The sequence below is a fragment of the Patagioenas fasciata genome, chromosome Z (genome assembly GCF_037038585.1).
Source record: "Patagioenas fasciata isolate bPatFas1 chromosome Z, bPatFas1.hap1, whole genome shotgun sequence".
NCBI lineage: Eukaryota > Metazoa > Chordata > Aves > Columbiformes > Columbidae > Patagioenas > Patagioenas fasciata.
Genome location: NC_092560.1, coordinates 53,275,301 through 53,295,452, shown reverse-complemented (window position 1 = coordinate 53,295,452; position 20,152 = coordinate 53,275,301). Strand labels below are relative to the sequence as shown.

The 20,152-nt window shown below is 38.0% G+C and overlaps 1 protein-coding gene across 18 annotated transcripts in view; it reads right to left on the bottom strand.

Moving 5' to 3' along the window:
- CSNK1G3 (casein kinase 1 gamma 3) overlaps positions 1 to 20,144 on the bottom strand; it is a 91,237-nt gene extending 71,093 nt beyond the window's left edge. For 16 of the 18 annotated variants that reach the window (XM_071802763.1, XM_071802768.1, XM_071802767.1 and 13 more), the window contains exons 1-2: positions 19,761 to 20,144; positions 2,708 to 2,779 (exon numbers count right to left, since the gene is read on the bottom strand). The gene's annotated coding sequence lies outside the window, so the exon portion shown is untranslated. Of the gene's footprint in view, positions 1 to 2,707; positions 2,780 to 19,756 lie in introns of all 18 variants that reach the window. The other 2 variants (XM_071802764.1, XM_071802765.1) reach the window with 2 other exon arrangements.
- Positions 20,145 to 20,152: the final 8 nt, after the last annotated feature.

Here is a 20,152-nt window from a genome sequence, read left to right as displayed (position 1 = left end):
TACAATTAAGAATCCAAAGAAAGCTTACATTTTTGTCTTGCCCATAAGAACAGTGGATATTGTTTTCTATTTGTCAACAGTGGCTTAAAACCCAAAAATTCACGAGATAGTTGTCTACTACATAGGAAAATTTCAGGGCAAATTAAATATCTGTTCAAAATTACTTTGCTACAATGTTGGGAATACACTGCAGTAAAAGAAGATATCCTCTGAAAAAATAGTGCATTTCATGTGCTAGAGCCTATTTTAAAGACAGTCATCAGGAGCTTAGTTTAAACACTGTCAACTGAAGACATCTACACTTCTTAAACCCATTTCTAACAAATTAGTACTCACATCATAGCTTACTACAATGTTTCAAAAATAAAAGATCCAGTAGAGAAAAGAAAACAAATAATACGAAAAACTACTCAAATACTTGCATCTACTGAACCATGGATATTCATAGCATGGTCATAACTCTATAATATTTTTAAATCTCTAAACAGCTGACCAACCTACAATCTGAACAAGGAAGCACATGGCAGTTCAACAGGCAAAGAAACATGATCACCTTACTATGAAAGATGGAATGAAATAATTTGTCTGAGAACAATAAAAAAATGCAAATAGAGGTTCCAGTCCAGGTAGTCTTGCTTAATGCAAGTGAAAAGGACCTGAGCAGTGAGTAATGAATGCAGTGGTGTGGTATGGTATAGAAAGACGCATTTCAGATAAAAATACAAATGTGACTACAACTTTATCCTGTACATTCAACCACTACTACAAAATACCCTTAAGTGACTTTCCAAACCACACATCTCAGAGGAACAAACTCAACAAGGGAACCAGGTGATTTTTCCTCACCCACTGTGCTACAAAAGCTAAGGAAGAACTGAAAAGACTAGAAACAGAGTGTCTTGAGATAGTACTTCGGGAGCACATTTAGCACTTGGAAAGAAGGTTAGTATATCTGATGCAGCAGAATTGCATAAAGATTTTATGCAGCAAAGAAAAAATAGTTATGTTCCATATCTTCCGTTGAGTAATAGTAAGATAAGCAATTCTAGACTTTTTAGTGCTAATACACTGACTTCATGGCAAACAGAAGTAATGCATCTAAGCACAGCATTTTATTGCCATCAGCAGAGCAAGAGCACCTAGACAGTTACTAAAACAATGCTTTGGTAATCTCGGCAGCAGTGGAAAGCCAAACTTCCTCACACTATTTTCCACATACCAAAATTTTTATACTGCCAAGTACTAAACGATTTCACTGAGAACAGTAACAGGATAGAAAGGCACTATTACTTCATACCAATGACACCAACAGGCTCCACAACAGAGCACTAGGACTACAGAAGGGACTAGGTATGCAGGCAAACCTGAAGAAATCCAAAGCCGATTTCAGAGTTAATAAGATTGTTAGCTTACAAGTTTTATATCGCCTACTTGTTGACACATATACAATAACTAATCACATGTCAAATGAGTTTAAAGTTGTATTCTTCTAATGCATCACAACTTCACTTCAGAAGGATAAAACAGTTCTAGTTTTGTCATTTATTTAAGATTCCCCCATTTTGTCTCCATATTTAACTGTCACTTGGGCACAGCATGTACCCCTGCTAACCAAGACAAAAACTTACCTATAACAGGCTGGGTTCTGCAAGTGCTGGAAGTTGTGACGCATCAGGAGCATAAAATTACAAGCAGGCAATACGAGGACAAAGGGCACCAGAAATTCAGTAGCAGCACTAAGGCTATGGTGAACTCTAAGAAGGCAATTGTGAGCCAAAGAAAGTACATCATCACTGGAAAAGCTTCCAGTCCCACACTGTTTCAGCTCACGTAGCAATAAAGCAGTACTAGAAAAGCCAAGCTGGGAGCTCAAGGACAGATTTTGTATTTACGCAAAGCATATTAGCTGCTCCGCATGTATGTTTGTCCAGATGAAGCCTAGGAGTTAACAAGACACTAAAGCTTTGCCAGTAGGAAATTAGTTTGCATAATACATTTTTAACATACCTGTAATCACAGGAAGATCTTAAATTTCTAAAGTCGAAATCATAACCAAGCCCACCCCTTAATAGTATTTAGTTACCAAAGATTAAGACTTGCAATACACACAGAATCACTTCAAAAATAATCTGTTCGCACACCTAAATATTAGTTTTGTAAATGGTACTAGCATTTTGAGAGCAAGATACTTTACAGTAAATAGTAAAAACTGATTACTGAATTCCTTCCTAAAAAATATTTTGTCACGTTTAATTAATGTATTATTGAGTGTTTTACTGAACTTTAAGGTAAAAATGCATGAAATGCATTAACAACATAAATTTCAGTTTCCAAAAATGTATCCTAGTATATGGATGAAACTATTATATGATAAATTACAGATATTCCAGTTGCATTATGGTTATGTTTTTTTATATAAACTGAAATTAGCACCTTTTATCAGACTCCCGCTGAACAAATATCAGAAGCCCTGTACATTTTTCACACAGTACATGTCAGAAGGAAGACACAAAAGCATTTCTGTCACAGATCTCTAGGACACAAGCATTCTCTTACAACATTTCCTAATAAAACAATCTGCAGCTAATTTGAAATAAGGAGTACACTTAGGTTTTCTTCATATTAAAGTTTCTGTGCAACGCTTTTATGTATTTACCTTAGAAATACAAAAGGTATTCGCAGTTCTGTTTATTTACACTGAACTTACCTATGGCATAGTTTTACTGTTGATGGCAATATCTTTTCTTCACCATAATGCTCACATTCTAGAGGAAAAGCACTAAAAGGCAAAGATATATATATATGTAATATTTGCAATTACTTGGGCATGCAAAACCTTCTGATATAGAATGCAAGTACATTACAAGTGATGTGAATCACATTAGTTTTCCTAGACTGTTATGGAAGATCCAGCAGAGTTTTTTTGAAAACTAAACATAATTTGTAGGGCTCAGAATTCAGACACTGTTCAAAAGTATGCATCATTTAAAGTGAAAAAATAAAACCTACAGTGTAAGCATTCTAAATTCTTTGCATAATCATTTTCTTGCTCTGTGCTAGCTATAGGGACTATATTCTCTTCACACGCAATCTGCCTGAAACGTGTCATACTTGTCCTCATTTCACAGCTTGACTTTCTGTTTAATTTTCATTTTTCATCTCTGCCTGCATAAATGAGCACACTTGACCCTTAAGCTTCAGCGAGACATCAGGGAATATTGTTAGTATTTAAATAAGCCTTCTTGTTCAAAAAATAAAAAGATCAGTATAATGGCAAACACACCACCACAGCCAAGTTAACAAAGCAATGTCATTGTAGTGAAATGGCTATTTATGATGAAGTAGAAAGAGGAAGAGAAGGTAAAGGAAGACATGAAAAAGAGTCAAAATGGTGTTACATAGCAGGAAAAGTAATTAGCTCCTAAGCAGAAATCAGATCTACAATTCATATAGATTGAAGATAAAAGGTGAAACAAGACTGGAAGACTTTTAAGGAAGTGGTCACAGTAGCTGAGATGCAAAACTAATAGCAGTTAATAGAGGTTTTCCTTATCAGATGGAATTTCATAAACATTACTAAGCACTGTAGAGAGACTGCCTGAAAAGCAAGGAGAGGAGTGATAAAGACAAGCAAGAAGAGTGAAGGCAATAGCTAGATACGTGTTTCAGTTGACTGATAGCAGTCATACACACAACACCTTGAGAAGACTAAAAGGAATCTCAGCTTCAGAAATATAAATAAAATTGATGGTAAAAGACAGACAGGCTATTTGTGTCAACACATGGCTTAAATACAGGACCTAGAGTCAAATTAACCAAATACATATGAACTTAGCCAAAATATTATAGTAATACCATCCCAAAACAAAATCCCAGTTTGCGATGAAGAAGCACACAGGGACAACTGCATTTGCTGCGTCCGTAGAGAACTATCTACTTCTGATAGTACTTGCTTTCCCACATTTTATGTAAGAAGTCAAAGGCAAAATTTAGTAGCATGGATCCACCATCACATTGGTGTGGCTAAACTGCTAACTCTGAAAGCACAGTAGTTACTACCAATTCGGAAGGGTTTGTTAACTTCTCTGCTCCATTAAATGAACATGCTACAATTCACCTACATCCATTACCACTTCCAAATTTTTGAGCACTTGATTTCACAACTTCAGTCATGTTCTGTCTTACCACAATAGCTGATTAAATACTTCTTCAGCATAGCCAAGACAAAGACTAAAAGATCCATTCCCTAAATATCTCTACTGTTTAAAGGTTAGATGAGCAATTTTGTGGTATTTGAAGGACTGACAGACAACTTAATGGACAAGGGAATTCCAACTCAGAAAATCCTGTTTGAAATGTTCGTTTTGCACTCTCTCTGCTGCACAAAACTCTACACAGAGAGCAACTGAAAGAGTTTTAACAGAACTATACACTTGTGTTAACAAAAATGATCCTTCAATTCACCACTATACTCAAACTATTTTTTATTTAAATCCATGCTGTGTAGTTGTATAAACCTGAATAACTAGGAACACTGAAAACCCCTTAAGAATATACACAGAACCAGACATACAGACATTAAAATTAAGCAAATATCTTCCTTACAAATTAATTCACTGTGTGAAAATGTCAGTATTTTTTTCCTCTTAACAAATAGATTATGATCTCTGAATGATTTAAAGAGTACTTGCCTAAAGATCTAAAGAAAAGTGTTTAAAGGCACTGAAAAAAAAACAAAGCACTGTAATATTATATACATGGTGAATAAAAGGATGTTAGAAAAACATATTCAGGCTCTATTCTGTCCTCTCTTCCACTATATGCTCACTATATTCAACAATTTTGCTGCTATTGTTCCAAATTCACACAGCACCCAAAAGAACACGTTCTATACTAAGCAAACATATGCTGCTACAGAAAACCTGTGAAGCTAAACAATCTTCACCTAAACCTGCACTAGATAAATTTTCCTTTAAATCCTCTTAATCTTTTCCTTCTTGATTCAGTATTCAGAAACCAATGGAACAGTGCAAGAAAAAGCAATAATTACACAAGGCCAACAAAAATTTGATAAAATCTTCTAATTATATTAGGATTAGAGTTCTCCAAGTGCCCTGGAAACAGCTGCCAGTTCTCCAGGTTCCATCACTAGCAAAGATCATACACACCCACTGAAACACAATTTCTTTCACATCTACTAGTGAAAAAAATCTCAAAGCCCAGGATGGGCTGGTAATTTTAAAGCACCATTACATTTCTTTATCACACAATTATTTCTAATTTCTTGCACAGCCACACTCATGTAAGAACATCCCATTCAAAGTCTGGTTTAGGATCAAGGGCAAATTATTGCCAGAAAGTGGCAGGCTGCTAAAGTCAAAATTCTAATACAGGGATTGGCACACAGGAAGAAGTTACACCTATAAAACATTGCGGACTTCCTTAGATTACAAAGATACATATCTACACATCTCTAAATCTCAGTTGAAAATGTCCAATTTAACACTACTAAAGACTATACATCACATAACAATAACCCTACTTCAGTGCAATAATGACTTTCTAGGACCTTATATAAGGCAGGGTAAAAGACTAACTCATTAAAGCACCTCCTTTATTCATACATCTCTCAAGTGGCTGTCTGCAGCAAGGGCAGCACTGTAATTACATGCAAGTTTACATATTCAGAGGTGTATGTCATAACAATGTTCACACTCAAATGTGCAAGTCACCTTTAAAATAAGAACTTACTAACTACTTCACTCCTTTTCACCTTCCAGATTTACTCTTAAATAGACCTGTTAAGAGAACATTAAAGCTGCTAAATAAAGCATTCCATTGTCAGGAAGTGACAAAATTAACGAAAAATGCAACCATAACTGCTCCTTTAGTTAGGTATCATATGTATTACCTTTCAGAGTTTAATTACAAAAATCCTGCATCACTGCTAGTATCAGAAAAAGCATATGATAGTGCAAGTGTTAGGGAGAAAAAGTAAATATTCCATTAAGCAAAAAGACAGTAAATAAACACCTCTGATTTTAGCACAAGGCATTTAGAAATTCACTCAGTCTCCTACATTTTCATACATCTTCAGTTTTTCTCACTCCTAAAGCTTCTTTGTTCACATACTTCTATTCCCAAGGTCTTATGCTTTTTGGCACTGACATCAATCTAGCAGCAAAGCTTCTCCTTACACCTTCTAAAAATGCACAGAAAGTTTCTAGTGCCTCTGTCACAGATCTCCAAGAGCCTTCCTCTAACATTACATATAGTTTTTACTGAATAATTGACCTACTAAGTAGCCTTGTTTCAGATGGAGAACAGTCACATTCCATTTCCAGTATTCATTTGAATGTTAAGAATACTTTTGGACCGCAGATAGAGTAACATGGAACTTGATTTTGCAAAACTCCTTTAGAAGTATTTAACAGTAGAAAAACTGCAATTCATACTACAAATCTGAAATCAAGCTCAGAATGAGATCTTCATCGGTAGTTAATCAATACACAAGTCAGATATCTAATCAACTGTTTCTAGTATTGTTTGTATGCCTCAAGGAAAGATTAAATTGTTCTTTCTAGCCCAGCTATGAGACAATTGCATCATTTTCATTCATTTTTATATACAGGTCTCCATGCAACAGAGGACACCTGCGAAATTTCAAATCTACAGCAAAAAGGTTCTTAATTGAAGAGTCCTTGAAAGTTTAGGATAGTTTATAGCCTTGAAAAACCCTTGGGATAGAATTTGAGTTAGAAAATAACTCTAAATTTCTATATCATTTAGTCAGAATCATTTTCATTTACTTAAAAAATAAATCCACTATTTAATCATTAAATATTTGATTATTCACATAATCTTCATGTCACCCAAAAAGCAGAATTGTTATTCCAACAATTCATATTACCAGTAAGTTTGTCTATACCTTTATTTTCACACAAATATATGCTTTTAATATCAGTATCACATGACTTTGATGGTTGTTTCTTTTTATCACTAATTTGAGCCTGAACAGAAAAACACTTTCACATACAAACTCCAAAATAAGAGATATTAAAAAGTTCATTGCGTAAGTCAATTAAATGTAACCAATCCAACTTTGACTTAAGAATATTATTTCATTATTTTACAGATTTCAGAAGCCAGAAAAAAGGCAAGATCATCAGCATCTCAATCAAAATTGAGAGTGAGAATGCTGAAATATTCAGCCCATAGAACTTCCACAGATGCTACTTACTCATGAGCTTCAAAAAACAAAAACAATTCCAAACTAACTTCTTCTGACGCAATTTTGTTCTCCAGCTATCGATGACCAGGCTGCGAGAGTTGGGTCTCTTTAGTTTGGAGAAGAGGAGACTAAGGGGTGACCTTATTAATATTTATATATATATAAAGGGTGAGTGCCACGAGGATGGAGCCAGGCTCTTCTCAGTGGCAAACAATGATAGGACAATGGGTAATGGGATCAAGCTGGAACACAAGAGGTTCCACTCAAGTTTGAGAAAGAACTTCTTCTCAGTGAGGGTGACAGAGCACTGGAACAGGCTGCCCAGGGGGGTTGTGGAGTCTCCTTCCCTGAAGACATTCAAAGCCCGCCTGGACACATTCCTGTGCGACCTCTCCTAGGCGTTCCTGCTCCAGCAGGGGGATTGGACTAGATGATCTTTTGAGGTCCCTTCCAATCCCAAAAATACTGTGATACTGTGACCTGTATAAAAATTGCTCATTACTGTATCATTATAAGCTGTTCTCTAAATTTAAGCTCAACATAATGAAAACTTATTCATTAGTAACTCATTTTGTTCACAACAATGTAATCCATTTGATTTATATAGGGAATTTCAGTCTAACTTTTTCAAGTCTAATGCAGCCTAATTTTCTAGATTTTTTTAATCTTTTAACATCATATATATATACACACACCTTGGCATTATCTGCTCTTTCCTTCCTACCATTTCTAGCACATCTCAAGATTAATCATACTTTCAGATGTTAGCTGATTCATCTAAGAACTTTTTCTTCTCCCATTTCTTAAGTACTTATCCTCGTGACTTCAGTCAGGTAAACCACTACCTTGGAAACACTGCAAAAGAGCATGCAAATCCTCTGAAGCAACACCATTCTGCCCCACAGAAAACATTATTTTGCAAGAAACAAGGACAAGCTTTTTCAGTTTTGCATAAGAGGACTGGTGTCTCTACATCATTAAGATGAAAAACATGTGGAACACACAAGACGTGAAGATACACCTGAATCACATCTTACACAGCATCCATATTCAGTTATAAAAAACATTGTTCACATTTCTTTCCCCGCCACCTTGTCTTTCAAAATACTGAAGACTTGATCATGTATATGCTACGCAATACACTAATGAGTTGCAAATACTTCCAACAGTTTTAGCGGAAAAGAGGTAAAACAAGCAAAGCAAGTACTACTTCTTGATCATATGCATACCAAACTCTTCACACTTCAGAAGACACATTTATGTAAGAACGCAAACATAATACCCTCATTTCAAAGGCAAATTAAATCTCCTTATAATAGATCATGCAGGAACTCAGGTGTGCAATTTGTTTCTCAGTATACATGGCCCCAAAACATACTGGATTTGTGTTCTTCAGCACTCCAAGGCAACTAACAGATCATAACTACACTTAAATTTTGTTTGCATTACCAGCACTTCCAACAATGTGATGCTTGTATCTCAAGTACTTTCTATGTTACTACTTCTGTCTTTTTTTACTTAAGTCTCAAGTTTTCCACGGATTCTTCTGTACCCTTTTTATAGGAGGACTACAGAAATGCTGCTCAACATTGTAGGGAAGAAATTCGTGCTGCAAAAGCTCAATTAGAATTGAAGCTGGCCAGTATTGTGAAGGACAATAAAAAAGCCTTTTAAAATTGTATTAATGGCAAAAGGCAAACTAGAAATAACATTTACTTCATGAGCATGGTCAGCGTTATGTAGACAAAGCCAAAATGTTTAATGCTTTCTTTGCCTCTGTCTTCAACACTGATCATGGATGTGGGGGCTCCCATAGGCCTGGGCTAGAAAACCATGGCTGCAAACACGCAATCAATCTGGAACCTGTACAGGATCTGCTACTCCAGCTAGATCCCTACATGTCAATGTGGCCTGATGGGATTCATCCAAGTATGAGAACAACAAGTGTATGGCTCCAGCCACCTTTATGATAAAGGAAGATCAATACTAATATGACCATCTGGATGAATAATACTAACATGATTAAATCACAGCAATTAGTCAAACAATAAGGGCCCTGGACAGGTTATACCGAAGCATGTTTTTTGGGAGTATAAGAAGCAATAGCCCAGGCCAGTGAGAATGATACCTTGGGCTGGAAAACTGTCTCCCTCTGTATGATGTGTGACTCTTGGGCCTGGGCATGTGAACAAGTGGGTTGAAACACTGTCCACAAGATATGCACAGGAATGTGACTAGAAACAGTCACAAGATGAGTGTGGTGTGTTTGGAACAACATTTTTTGAAAAAGCATCCTGTCTAACCTCTTGGTCCAGGCCTGTATCTGTAAACCTATAAATTGAGAATTGTTAATAAAAGAGGGATCAGATCAGATCAGCTCGACTCAGCTCTACCTAGCTTTGCTCTGGCTGCTAACAAGACCTCTGCATCTGTGCATCTCTGTATGCATCGTTCTCATTGATGTATACAAGGGCACATTAAGAGCTGCCTGACGTCACAGCGAGAACTCTCTCCGTGATTTTTCAACGCTCTTGAGAATCTCAAGACGTCCCAGTTGACTGGAAGCTGGCAAACGTTGTCCCAATCTACAAGAAGGGCAACAGGGATGACCCTGGCAACTACAGGCCTGTCACCCTTAACTTCTGTGTCTGGCAAAATCATGAAGAAGATTGTTCTGGGAGTTATTGAGAAACATCTGAATGACAATGCAGTCATTGGTCCCAGTCAGCATGGGTTCATGAGGGGAAAGCCTTGCTTGACAAACTTAATTTAATTTCACAACAAGGTTACCCACCTAATTGCCCAAAGGAAGCCTGTCAATGTGGTCTTTTTGGATTCCAGTAAAGCCTTTGATACTGTCTCCCACAGTATTCTCCTGGACAAGATGTCCAGCATACAGCTGGATAGATACACAATACAAATGGGTGAGCAACTGGCTTATGGGCTGGGCTCAAAGGGTTCTAGTAATGAGGATTATGTCAGGCTGGTGACCAGTTACTAGCACGGTTCTGCAGGGATCCATCTTAGGGACAGCTCTCTTCAATGTCTTCATAAATTACTTGGATGCAGGACTTGAGGGACTGCTTAGTAAGCTTGCTGATGACACTAAATTGGGAGGAGCTGTCAATGCTCTTGAGGGCAGAGAGGCCTGCCAGAGGGATCTGAACAAACTGGAGAACTGGGCAATCATCAACCACATCAAGTTCAACAAGGGCAAGTCCCAGATTTTGCACCTGGGACATGGCAACCCTGGCTGTAGATACAGACTGGGGTATGAGATGCTGGAAAGCAGCTCCATGGAGAAGGATCTGGGGCTTCTGCTTGATGGCAAGTTGAACATGAGCCAACAGTGTGTCCTGGCAGCCAAGAGGGCCAACCATGTTCTGGGTGTATCCAGCACAGCATTGCCAGCCAGGCAAGGGAGGTGATTGTCCCGCTCTGCTCTGCACTGGTGTGGCCTCACCTGGAGCACTGCGTGCAGTTCTGGGCGTCATAGGATAAAAAAGATACAAAGCTACTGGACAGTGTCCAGAAAAGGGTTAAGATGTTGGTGAAGGGTTTGAAGGAGAAACAATATAAGGTGCGGTTAAAGTCACTTGGTTTGTTCAGCCTGGAGGAGATGTCATCGTGGTCTACAGCTTCCTCACAAAGGGAGGAGGAAGGGCAGGTGCCAAACTCTTCTCTTTAGTGACAAATGACAGAACTCAAGGGAATGTCAGGAAGATGTGCCGGGGAGGTTTAATTTCGACATTAGGAAAAGGTTTTTCACCCAGAGGATGGTGGAGCACTGGAACAGGCTCCCCACAGAGGTGTCACGACCCCAAGTCTGACAGTGTTCAAGAAGAGAATGGACAATGTTCTCAGACACATCATGCAAACTTTGGTCTTGTCCTATTCAGGGACAGGATTTGGATGTGATGTTCCTTGAGTTCCTTCCTACTCAGGACATGTTATGATTCTATTCTGTTTACTTTTACAGATTTGTAAGATTCTCCCCACATAACATTAAGTTTTATGTAATTGAAAGCAAGCCTACATACACACTCAGTCCACAAACAGAGAATCACTCAAATAAGCAGCCTAATTGAAAATACAAAGGTAAGTCTGAGTGGATTTCTCATTAATCAAAATTTACACAGCCAACCTTTCTAAAAAGTCACATTTTCCTGTCAAGTTACATATATAAAAACATTTTCCTCTTACAGTATCCGCTGCCACACACTATTTTCAATAACAACAATGAGTTCAAGATTCTAGAACGAGCTTTTAAATTTGCACATATATAGCTATTTCCCCATGGAAAGTTCATCAGCAAACCACATAGAGTCACATATAATCCTTCTTTAATACATGAGATCTAAAAGAAAAAACAGCTTTGTTTATTAACATTTAACTAAATCTTCCTCTATACAAAAGGTAATAAAAAATATCTTTATTGAAGTTTGTTTTAAGAAGTCCATTCTGGTTAGGCTACTGTAAATTTTCTTGAAAGACTACTACCTAACCAACAATAATGCAGCCTTCACCATCACCCAACTGCCAGTTCTGGTCAAAATACTGTTACACCAGAAAATGTATATGCTACTCAGGGACACCCCAATTCACTACAGTTTTTCCCCAAATGACAGACTGGATTAACTACATAAAAATTAAGATCCCCTAACAATCTCTTCATCTCTGTAAATTTAAAATGAATATCAACTAAGGACTGCTACTTTCTGTTCAGTGCACAAGCATTTATGTTTTCTCACTGACTTTTCCTCTAAGTTTGGACCTAATCCACAAATCACACTTCATTACAGGCTTTCAACACAAAATCCCACTGACTTCACGTTTAAGATTTCACGCAACTAAAAGCATTTACTTGGTTTATTTTTTTTTGTGCATGCATCCTTCTTGCAGTATCATATAACCATAATTTTAGAGTAACAACTGAAAGTCAGTTTTCAAGAAAGGAGCGGTGTAACACAAGGAATAAATAAAAAAAATAATAAAGACAGTATTAAAGTTTATTAACTAAAGAGCAGAGAAAGGATGTAACTGATGGTTACACAGCATTCCAGTAATTTGTTTTTCTCACTTTTCCAACACCACCTCCACACATATTTAAATCGGCTATGTTGTTCACAGCTGACAGAAAGCTAATGCTGAGCTAGCTAATGCTGTACAATGGATGCTTCAATTTTCTACATCAAACATTGTACCATGTGCACTCACCTGTTATAGCAGAACAACTGGAAGGTATAGATTTGCTTAAAGCTAGGTTAAAGAAACAGTGAAGTTGAACACATCTAAAAGCTAGAACACAAAGCAAGGACAGCGTCACATTTTGTCTAACACCAGAACTATGTCTGAAGACAAAATTAAGCACAACGGTGAAGCACTCCACTGTGACGTGGGGGGAGAAAAAAAAACAAACAAACAACACAAACACACAAACAAACACCCAACCAAACAACACCACACAAAACCCGACACATTTTTCTAAGAGTCCAAAAGACACTAACTCTTTTCCAGTTTAGAATCTGGATAGAATTAAGTACATAGTTTGTTCTGGCATTCCACGGTGACTGCGAAAAGCAGTTTTCAAAATGAAAAATCTGGTTAATTCACTGAGACCAACTCCTCCTCACCTTTACCTTTAATTACTTAGTCATATTCTGCTATAAGAACTTAGAGAGGAGCCAAATTCAAGATAAACTATTTCAACTCTGGATTTTTTCAGCTTGAACTGCAGTCACATCAAACATTGATTACTGTGCTGCGCTCCTGAGAAACAAGCCTAGAAAATAAGACATCACGTGTTTAGGCCTGAAAGATCATTATTTGATCCCATAAGACAGTTATCTATTACCAGTAGTACTGAACATTATTCCTTTTTATGATACTAGACCTTCAAAGGCACATACTTCAGTTTCAAAGGCTCTAGCAACATAGAACTAATGAAAGCATGTTTTCGTATCTCTGCCTTTCCTTATTTTGACCTTACCAAATTCATTTGCCCTCTCAACTCTTCCTGAATTACTTGTAGTTTCTTCCCCTATAGCTCTTCTTCTACTTTAGTGCAACTACAACTGTACTGAACTGCAGCTCCAAGTGTGCTCTTCCATATGTGGCCAGTATGGATACATGCACTGGCATCTGAGAGGAGGGAAATACTCCTTTGTCCCCCAGCTCAGACAAATCCCAAGTGATAGCCCTAGCCACCCTCTCACTGTTAAGGTTTCCTCCTTTTTCTGGATAGAAGCAATGAAAACACCAAAAATCACAAGTCGGAAAGTCACTTGATGTTAAATTTCAGCGCCTGGCACCACAGCAATCTCCCATCAACATGACAGAGTAGGTTCCAGAGAAGTTTTGTTCCATTCATGCATCCCAGGATTGAATGCAGTCATGACTTAATTTTTGTAGAATTTCTTTTAAACTGTCAGCTCTGTTGGACTGTTCTAAATGATGTTTCAAAACCTTCCATAAAGTTTTCTTCTTGCTTTATAAGTTCAAAATGGAATTAAATGTTACAGATAAAAAAGCCTCAGGAGCCACAAAATTATAATCATGCCAGCCACTGTCATATTTATAACAAAAGATACGTAGTGACACAAATTAAAAAAAAAATTAGCCACGGTTACGATCTTAAGTTTAACCTCCTCATATAAAATATACTTAAATCAATGACTTCGTATGAAACTCAGCACAAAAAACAAATCTCTCAAAGTTTTATACAAAACCAAACAACACTGAATACAAAATAATCTGGTGTAAATTAGAAGTTCAGAGAACAAAACAACCTGTATGCTACCAGCATGAGTTCTGCCAGCATCTGAGGGCAATTGACTAACTACAACGATTTTAAACAAAATTCTCATGCACTAAATGAAAAATTGTCAGTATCTTGATGCAGGCACTGTGTAGCAAACTCTCAGTTTACTACTCAGGGAGACTAAGATCCAGACTAAGCAAATGGTTCCTCAAATGTAACAAGGTTAGTTAAGCTTAGCTCTCTATAGATTAGTGTTCAACACCCATACAGCCTCATTTGTATTAACTTCAACTTGCTGGAGATCTTCCATGTTTCCACAGAATTCCCAGGTCTTCCTCTGTTACATCTTGAGCTCTATTTTGCAAAACCCCTAGTTTCTTCCCACAATAAAACTATCATCTTCACTTCCCACTCAGCAGAGAGATGTACTGTTGCTTGCCCAGTACCACAAAATGTAAGCTGAACAGCTCTCAAACTACAACCACACAGAACAGGTAACATCCTTCCTTCACTGTGGATAGTTACAAGTATCTATCTACTTACTGTCACCTGTAAATTCAAGATTCATCACTTGTTTTCTCTCCAGATTTAGAGATTCCTCAGCCTACAGGCAGTAAACATTAAATAGAAATAAGAAACTTTCACAACCTGATACCTTGAGCAATCTCCTCCTGGAATAATGTAAGAAACTAATGACTAGCAGTTGCTTGAGGCAACCTTCCATAGAAAGAGAAAGGAAGAATGCTTCATACTGGACTTCTTCAGTTTCAGAAGCCAGTGTTTGCAAGACACAAATAAGAAAATATTAGTGGTTGAGGTGAGAGTGAAACATGTCTCCCACGAATCCCAGAGTAACCATGTCCCTAACTGCAAACTCTACAATATTACTTCATCTTGACAAGATTACTGCAGAATTATATATATTATATATACTCATTATATTCATCATATATAATATCTGTTTTTATATGAACATTATCTACATTTAAACTGACATCAACAATACCAAAGATATCTGAAATTAATTATGTATTTAATTTTGAGCTACTGGAACTCCTCTAAATCAACAATGAATACTTTTAGAAGATTGCTTTATATCATTACATTAAAAAGCTGTTGAAATATTAAAATTATTTAATGTCTTTACACATAGAAATGCAAGCTGCTTCATTTAAGTCCAAATATAAAGATCTAAAATGAAAAAATGTTTAGTGCCTTAAATGCAGAAAGGTATTCAAATACCTGTCAATAGAGACGATGACCCTTTCAACAGCCCGCGATGCAATTTCAATGACTCCTGTTTCACACAGGTTTGCTGCATCTCTTTAAACTACAGCACCCTTATGCTCAGTAACCACTATAGGCTGCCATCCAAACATCACCATTAACTATGCTTCTGTTCCATCTACTTTCTATTATTGTACATGATTTACTGAATAACAAGCATGGTACCTCAAGAATTACTCAATTAATAAACAAAAAGGTGTGTCAGACCACATACTTTAAACTGGAATCTGGGCCTTGCTTGTCATACATCTCTGTACTACTGAAGAGGGCATTATCTTCCCTTGTTATCATCCACATCCTGACTTAATAAAAAAAATAAAATAATTTAAACACGTGGTTGGGTATAAATTCCCATACAGCCAATTACAGCCATGTAATCTAGAAAAAAAAAATCCTTTCTAGGAAAATGACATCAAATTACTAACAGATTTTGTGAAATAAAACAGTTATTTAAAGTCTTGGTATGTTAAAAATTAAACAGACAAGTAAGCTTGCAAGGACAATCATAAAGCATGGAAAACACTGTTGTAATTCCATTAGTGATGTTCTACACAATGTCAGATTAAGCAATAAACCTACTTGAAGTATGCAAATCTTACCTCTGTGTCTGTCATGGACTTCTGTGACCTACAGTCATCTGAGTACAGATTTTTGCAAAGACAGTTCTGACTTGTCATTATTATTTCCTCCCATTCCTAACTCCACTGCACAAGGCAGCAATAGGATACTAGACACAAAAATAGTAAGAAAATAAAAGTCATCTTTCCATACCTACAGGGTATGCTTGTTCTGTATAAAACACCTCTCTTCTAAAAGCCAAAAGTGGATATTATCTATCTTGTATTAAAAAGCTTTCCTAAAATGTCTGCTGAGCTTTTACATGTAAATATACTCAAAAACAACAGATAAAGGAATAAAGAGAGAGAAGACTTAATGACAGGTAACTACAGCAAAATGTGTTCAAACAAAAATTCTAACAAATGCAGGATAATGTATTTGAATAAACATCCTAGGAGGATGCACTGGTAAACACACTTTTAATATTCTGAAAGTGTTAGATACTTAGTATTTTAAAATATTTTCTGTCCTTTTTCTTTGAAAAAAATCATCCTACTCATTCATTCAAGGTAGTGAACATATCTATGGAACAGTAGAACTAAATAGAACTAAATCTGATCAAAATAAATTAATCTATATTATTTAAACATAGCTGAGTACTTTACTACTTACTAAGAGTTTCAGAACTCCCTTTGAAAGTACAGCTTTCAAAGAGCTCTAAATAACCAAAATCCAAACCAATTCTAGAGCACAGACTGCTGTCTAATGTCTCCTTTTCCATATTCTCCCAATTCCGATGAGGAGACATTCCACTATAAGTGGCTTACCTAAGGTCACAAGGAAGGACAGATGTTCCAGTTAGTGTCTTTTATCTGTGATCATCAGCCTAGCTTTTAACTACTTTCTTACTACTCTGCTTTTATTTATGCAACTATTTAGCTTAAACACATGCATTTTCCTTCACTGAACTATTTCAGCTGTGGTTCACAAACCTCTAGAACACCAGCGACAATGTCTGGGAAGCTACTCTGAACCATGCTCAGAAAAACAAGCTCAGCAGCAGCAGGCTTGATTTCACTGCATTGGTTCTACAGCAGCACTTAGGAAGCATTAAAATGCTTGCACAGAGAAAGAAAAAAAAAAAAAAGAAAGCCAGAAAGTATATGGCAATTAGATAAAAGTTACTTATTCTTCATCTTTGAATAGATCATGGAAAACAATTACCTAGAAATCTCAAAACACTTCTGAAAGAACATTAAAGGCCCAGAAACAAGGCAAACAACATGTTGTAATTCTTAAGCTTTTACCTATTTTTCTAGGGTACATTAATTGCTCCCTGAGAATATACCATTCCATTTCATTGCTAAATAACCCTCAGCTTATCACGATGACTGTAAGATCAACTAACCACAGTCTGCTGCTGAAAAGTCCACTCCTCTACTAAACACTGTGTCAGCTCTTTTGCCCATACAGCTGCAGGTGGGGTATGCAGGATCAACTGAAAACTCTTGCAGATAGCTTCCAGTTGAATCAGTGAGCTTAAACTGTGAAGAAGCAGCGCCCTAAACTCCTCCACAGATTTGTTCTCCCTGTGATTTGTGTATGTCTTTAATTGTGTTATTACTTTTGTGTACACTAGCCCAAAACCATCAGTTAAAAGTAAAATGAAAAACGTAAGAAAAGTACCTATATGTTTGTTTACAACAGACTGGAAAAAAAAAAAAAACACAAACTGTTTAGCTAGTATGAATTATTAAGAAAAGTTAAGATAGTTAATGAAGCTGATCAGTACCCTGTTCTTTAGAAAGTAGTTTCCTGTAATTACAAGATACTGGAAAAAAGTAACCACTGCCATTTCTCTATTCCTCACATTTGATCTATTATTGCCTTGAAGTCATAACTAAACTAAATTCATCTTAAACACCAGAATACTTCTTAATATTTCATAAAACACAATTTTAAGACAAAAGTAAAGATGTTACAAATACATGTAACTTGGATACTTCTAATCACAGAACAACTTACTGTAGTCATTACTGAAGCATAGACAATTGAATTTTCATAGAACACACTTTGTGAATGCAGATGGGATGCTAAGTATTGATACACTGCATCAACTTCAAAAACATATTTATCTAGTTATGAGACTCTGAAAAAGTGAAAAATTGCCAGAGGAAGTAAATTCAGTCTTGTTAATTGTACATAACTGAACTGGATAAGGAAAAACTCTTTTGCAGGCCCAGTGATTTTTTTTTTTTTAATGGAAGAATAACTTCAGAACAGTTAAGACAGGGCCTGTAAGTCTTCCAAACAAACTGGTTGAATCTCCTAACTAACCTTGAATATCTTCATCTTGAACACACAGAAAGGAGGAAAAAAAAAGAAAAAAAAAAAAACACACAACACAGAACCAAAAACCACTTACAGAAAACCTTACATATCATTATATCAGAACTCTTACTCTAGATTCTGCAATTCATTTACATTTTAGAAGCAATTATATCCATTTGGTTCAAAAGCACATTAGCAACACACAAAGATTAATTTCATTAGCTGAAAGTCATTCTCAGCTGATGAACTAATCTGCTGTTTGACAGGTAGCTTCTCTGTTTCAGGCCAGCACAATAAAATACCACTTATTTCTATCCTAAATGTTGTTTCACTTGTTCAAACTTGTCCATTCAAAAGAAATTGACAGAAGCATGTTGAGGTCAGTAGAAATTATCTCCTAAAATATAGTTAACAAACCTCTATCTCATCTTTTCCCTCTAAGAGGAAAACTGCATTATTCCCATCTTGGGGTTTAATATCCCAACACAGCTCAGGATAAAATGCACCCACTAGACATTAGTGTTCAGAAAAGGTGTGAGTCTACAGTGCAGATAAGTTGTTTATTCCTACAACTGACTAGTCATAAGCCAGGTTAGCAACATTTAATGCACGTAACAGTGTGCTTCACTTATTATCGTGCTTAAGAACATGTCAATAAAGAATAATTTTACACAGTATATATCACTACATTTATACTTACAAAAGATGTTACATACAAAATGCATAAAGAAAATACCTTCATTTATTTTCCAACTCCTTTTACACATAGCAAGTCACTTTAACACCCAATAAGGTTTTGACAGCTACGTCAACAGAAAAGCCTCAAAATAAGCTCTGTGAAAGTTTCACAGCAAATCACCTGAAACATCACTCTTAGAGATTTTAATTAATTCAAGTTAAAACTATTACACCCAGAGTGTTTATAAATAACTTAAAAAAAAAAAAGGCACTGGCAGGTCAGTTTGCCTGTAATATGCTAACCTGCTAACCGAGCCAGTACAAACGCACGCCAACAACCTGCTTCTACAGAACAGGAAAACGAACTTACTCACTTGTTCCTACAAAAACAAGTCAGTGTTCTGTCGGACTAACCACCACCGGCAGCATCGAAATCGGCGATTAGTCAGGAAACCAAATAAGCCGCGAGCAACACCTCTTCGGGAGAGGGCGGCAGCCGGAGGTCTCACAGCGGCAGCTTCTGTCACCCAGGCGAGGAGACACGGGGAAGTGAGGGAGCCTCCCACCGCCCGCCGTGGGTCGCGACCCCTCGCTCCGCGCTGCCGGCACCGCCACGGCCCGCACTAGGAGGCGTTAACCCCGCGGAGGGACGCGCAGTGTCCCGCCGCCCACCTGTACGAAGCAGTGCGGCGGCTACGGGACCGACGGCGCTTCCCTCCCCCCGCCGCAGGCGATCCCGCCTGACCAACCACCACCTGCAACCGCCGCGACGCCCGCACACAGGGGGCTCTGCCCCCCGCTTCGTGGCGACCGGAGGCAGGGGGAGGGAGCCCGCTACAGGCCTCGGCCGAAGGGAGTGTTGCGGTCGCCAACCATCGACGCCCTAGCGAGAGGCGGACAGGGACAGTTACCTACCGGCTCCGCTGAACAGCAGGAGCCGCTGCGGGGGGTCTGAGGGAAGCCGGCTGCGCCGCGCGACACGGAAGAGGCTCGGTGTCCGGCCGGCAGAGTCAACGGCGAGCCCGTCAGCTCTGGGCACTGTTCCCTGACCCTGCCCTGCCGCGGCAGCTCCGAGATAGGGCCAGCCAAGGAGGGCGCAGCCGGGGAGGGGTTCCGAGTCAAAGGGGAAGCGCCGTCCGTAGCAAGCGCCCGCCCCTTCCCACCGCGGCAGGAGCCCCGGGCGGGCCGCACCTTCGCCCGGATGCGGAGGGGGCGCGCGCATGGGCAAGGCCTCTCGGAGAGGGAACGGGGAGCGTTCGGCCGAAAGCGATCGGCACCGCTCGCCCCTCGCGCGAGAGATTGACAGA